Source organism: Perissodus microlepis, chromosome 5, assembly GCF_051167445.1.
Source record: "Perissodus microlepis isolate ML-2025 ecotype Zambia chromosome 5, ASM5116744v1, whole genome shotgun sequence".
Taxonomy (NCBI): domain Eukaryota; kingdom Metazoa; phylum Chordata; class Actinopteri; order Cichliformes; family Cichlidae; genus Perissodus; species Perissodus microlepis.
This window is the reverse complement of record NC_140465.1, coordinates 34,542,051-34,547,099: the sequence shown is the minus strand read 5'-3', so window position 1 is coordinate 34,547,099 and position 5,049 is coordinate 34,542,051. Positions and strand designations below refer to the sequence as shown.

Below are 5,049 nucleotides of genomic sequence, written 5' to 3'. Positions count from 1 at the left end.
GACACACAGGGACAGACAACCATTCACACTCACATTCACTCCCGCATTCACACCTATGGGCAATTTAGACTAATCAATTAACCTATCCCCAAAAAGAAACAGATAAATGAATTCACATAGGAAAATGTTCATGAATCACTGATTTATGTGAAACATTTGTTTGTACAATTTTTACTTTGTGGGGAAGGACTGTTTGTAAATGATGAGCACTGGTGGCAGTATGCTGATGGGTCTTTTTGTGAGCTGAGCCATCACAAAGCCTCTGCAGCATGGCCAAAGTGTTCTTTATTATTTTTCAGGAAGATCCCGTTTTTTCTTTAGAGTGCCTCTCACAGCTAACGTCTAATGTTAGGGACATGAAGGAATTTAAAATTGAGAGAAAAATGAAGGGATAAAATTATCACGGCTTCACACTGTAAAGTGTACAAAAAGTACTTCATAACTTTTTTTATGTGTCTCCTCTTTGTCAAACAGAATTGTTGTGTATGGAGAGACCATGTCGAATTCCATCGTCCCCAACTCGGCCAAGTCCTTCAACTTACAGCAAGGGTTTAAGCTGAATGATGAGGAGGTGAGACTCACTTATGTGTTTTTCTGAGCTCAAAGATAGAAATGATTTGACTATTTTATTGTAAGGGACAGCATCGGTGTTGTCATTCAACTATATTTACTCTCTAAGGCACTCAGCATCAGTGACCATTACCCCGTGGAGGTGGAACTTAAGACCAGAGCAGGAAGACAGAAAAGGATGGCTGTGCCTGACGGGACAGCGATGACATCTGGGGAAGTACAGTCTCAGAAGAAAGGTGTCTGAGACGGTTTAATAAAAATGTTTTTCAGTACGATTTTAGTTATTTTATAAAGGAGCAAATACCTCATGAATATCATGGCTGATTTCAGTTCAGTTACATTCTAATTAATTATGTAGAGTTGCTGTTTATTTAGGAATCAAAGTGATGTGACATATCTCATTTTAACTGAAATATACTAACAGTAACAAATTTATAGCAAACATGTTCTGCAGTGTTGTATTCTGGGTGCTACTGAATGCAGATTTTATTTTTCCTCCTTCTAATAATAAACAACAGGGAAACAGAAGAAGACCAAACCGGCAGGGTCACCAAAGACAGACAACAGAAGAATGTGGGAGGAAAAAGGAAGCAAGGGCGGGCATCCAACACGCTAACCAAGAGAAGACGTCAGGATGTTCAATGTTCATGATCTTACTATTAAATTAGAAAAGTAGTGTTACTGTAGTTAGAGCTGTTTCTAGTATTAAATTGTCATGGCTTCAGTTTTTTGACTTATTAGAGATTTAACTGAAAACCACATCAGGTAATTCTCTGTGGTAAATGAAACACCCTCTGTTAGTCTTTAGTATTTATAGTACTCAAAAAATCAGGATGAATGTACTATAGAAATGAAAAATTAGTTTACAGATATTAGTATTGCATGGAATTAATTTTCCATGGTAAACCTGAATTTCAATATATAGGTAGATAGATGGATAGATAGGTTTTAAAGTCATAATAAGATATTATTCGTGCACAGAAACAATATTTGAAACATTTTCTTTATTCTGCATTGAGAGCAAACACTGACAGAGGCATAGCTTCCTGTAAAAACTTACAGTGTGTTTGAAGCAAAGCTTTGTGTAAGAAAACAATATTTGAAACATTTTCTTTATTCTTCTTTGAGAGCAAACGCTGACAGAGGCATAGCTTGCACACTTACAGTGTGCTGACGCAAAGCTTTGTGTAAGATTTAACTTTTTTCCCCCTGGAGAATCCTCCTGAACCAGTTAAGGTATTTTGAGATATCTGTATAGACATTGGGACGATCCGGATAGTCACACTGTCCTAAGTTTTCACCAATCCTTCTGTTGTAAGAAACAATACCGACAGCCATTCCCTTGCAGACCAAAGGGCCACCAGAATCACCCTGTGAGGAGGAAGAATTTATTTTGTTCATGTGATACTTAATCCAGGGTGCTCATATATTCCTCAACCACAGAGCAGTTAGCAAGAATTTTCAAGGAAAGGACAGAAAAGATACCTGACAAAATCCTTTTGTTGTGTTGTATCCACCTGCACAGATAATATTGGCAGGAAGAGCACGCCATCTTTCCCTGCAGACTTGTGGGCTGATGACAGACACATCCACCACTCTCAGGTCGTCAACAACATTACCACGAGTTTTTATCTTACCCCATCCAGCCACGTGGCACTTCTCATTTTCATTTAATGTCATTTCACGGAGGGGAAGTCGAATGAATTGAATTGTTTTGCTTGGTCGGACAGCTCTAGACAGCTAGAGACACAGAATTAAAGAGTAAAGATTAAAAATAAGTGAAAACATGTAACAGCAATACAGAACATTTAATATTTATCTTTTTTTTAAGTAAGCACTTTTTCCCTCAATTAGAAATATGTTTTTCAATAAGTGCATTGTAAATTCAAACACTCAAAAATATAAAACTTCCAGTGTGGTGTGAGAAAACAAAAAGATAAAAACCTTACTTTTAAAAGCATGATGTCATTTCCAGAGTTAACATCCTGAAAATATGGGTGTTTGTATTTGTCAGCAATCTGTATCACGAGCTTATCAGCACTCCTCAGATGGTGGTTACCAAGGACTACGTATGTAGGATACCTGAATAAAATATAATTCTTGGATCATCAGTAGATTTTCTGCAGTTACATAAACAACATGATGAAAATATTAATACATTTTTATAGTTAAATTCAATTTTATGTATTTACTGAATTTATTCAAAAATTTTTATGGTTTTAGTTTGTAAGGGAAGAACTTAAATAATTATTATTACATTATACAGTACTAAATATACATGTCGTGTGTGTGTGTGTGTGTGTGTGTGTGTGTGTGTGTGTGTGTGTATATATATATATATATATATATATATATATATATATATATATATATATATATATATATATATATATATATATGACATGTCATATATATGTCATATATCTATATGTAGAGAGAGAATTTATATATATATAAGAAATAAATAAGAAATTTCCTTGGAGGAAAGATTACTTACACGTCACAGTGTGCAGCAGTCATTACAAGGTTCTCAGACACAAGAAATCCTCCACAAATATGGTAGCCTCTGTAATCCTGCACTGATGCCATATACAGCATTTCGTTGTCTGGGGCTATTTGCCCATTTATAATTTCACTTCCGAGGACTAATAGCATTAGGAGGAAATAAAATTAATAAAAAATATTTAAAAAATATTAATATTCCACACAAGTATTCATGGTGCAACTTACCATTTTGCCCGAGGAATGTCAGCGCATAAATGACCGCCAATTGTTGCAGAGCAAACATCTTGGTGGTGAAATGCTCGATCTGTTATGTTGAGGCCGACGGGTCAGTCCTTTTAAGCAGTTTGTACCAACTAACATCTGACTTTTAACCACTTCCTGTGAGTAACGTGTTTTTGAAATTTTCCACAGCAAATACTTCACTATCACTATCACCATCTGTTATTTGTGCACCCATTTCTCATTAACAGTATTGAATTTCAAACAAACTACAGCTAAATCTTCTGCTTACTGAGAAATGCTCCCTTTGTTTTTCTTTGGGTGGACAAGATGCTTTAGCTTGGAACTAGAAAAACCAAAATCAAAGTGAAGGCTCAAATAGATACTTGAGGATTTTCACTTTTGTTTTATTTTATTTTGCAGTTATTCGCACTAAACCCAAACAACCACCATCTTCACTCATTGCACTCCCACTGGCATCAGCTGGAGACCTGCCAAGGTCGAAGCTGACTGGAACAACAAAAATTGTTCTCTGATAACAAGACTGTTGTTGGAGCTCTTTGTCCCTCCTTCACGACCAACTGGGCTCAGTGGAGGCTTGTTGACCTCTTCTCTCAGCTGAACACGGGATACACACACATATGCATGTAACTGACACAGACACCCCCCCCCCTCCAAAAAAAAAAGCTTCTCCCAGCTGACGTAGGCGACAGGTCTGGACCATCGCTGTAGGATGGCAGCAGGACGGGATGGCTGTTTGTCTACACCGGCTCACTCCATACTCCCACCCCGTTGCTTGTCATGTCTTTTGATGGTGTAAAATGTTTAGATTAATGTGCTTTATGTGCTGAGGTTTTTACTGACCTCAAGCTGCTCTCCTAGTGGAGCCCAGTCTGAGTAGAGTCCTTTTTGTTCCTCCTACTGTCCCAGATTTTGTGTATTTTCATTGTTTTGCTACCTATTCTGACCTGTCTTACCAATGTGATGTTTGTGTAATATAGTGGCTTGCAAAAGTATTCAGCCCCCTTGAACTTTTCCACATTTTGTCACATTACAGCCACAAACATGAATCAATTTTATTGGAATTCCATGTGAAAGACCAACACAAAGTGGTGTACACGTGAGAAGTGGAACGAAAATCATACATGATTCCAAACATTTTTTACAAATAAATAACTGAAAAGTAATTATTCAGCCCCCTGAGTCAATACTTTGTAGAACCACCTTTTGCTGCAATTACAGCTGCCAGTCTTTTAGGGTCTGTCTCTACCAGCTTTGCACATCTACAGACTGAAATTCTTGCCCATTCTTCTTTGCAAAACAGCTCCACAACTGCTCTGTGACGCCTCAGAGGTTGTCTAAGAGAATACTGGGAGCAACAACACCATGAAGTCCAAAGAACACACCAGACAGGTCAGGGATAAAGTTATTGAGAAATTTAAAGCAGGCTTAGGCTACAAAAAGATTTCCCAAGCGTTGAACATCCCACGGAGCACTGTTCAAGCCATCATTCAGAAATGGAAGGAGTTTGGCACAACAGTAAACCTACCAAGACAAGGCCGCCCACCTAAACTCACAGGCCGAACAAGGAGAGCGCTGATCAGAAATGCAGCCAAGAGGCCCACGGTGACTCTGGACGAGCTGCAGAGATCTACAGCTCAGGTGGGGGAATCTGTCCATAGGACAACTATTAGTCGTGCACTGCACAAGGTTGGCCTTTATGGAAGAGTGGCAAGAAGAAAGTCATTGTTAACA

At 38.0% G+C, this 5,049-nt stretch overlaps 1 pseudogene across 1 annotated transcript; it reads right to left on the bottom strand.

Annotated features, from left to right (window-relative positions):
- Nucleotides 1–1,578: 1,578 nt before the first annotated feature.
- On the bottom strand, nucleotides 1,579–3,392 carry LOC146387743 (granzyme B-like; annotated as a pseudogene). The gene is made up of 5 exons (XR_014800188.1): nucleotides 3,301–3,392; nucleotides 3,068–3,215; nucleotides 2,520–2,652; nucleotides 2,056–2,310; nucleotides 1,579–1,941 (listed from the first exon to the last, which is right to left on the bottom strand). The product of XR_014800188.1 is annotated as a granzyme B-like (transcript).
- Between the last annotated feature and the right edge of the window lie 1,657 nt (nucleotides 3,393–5,049).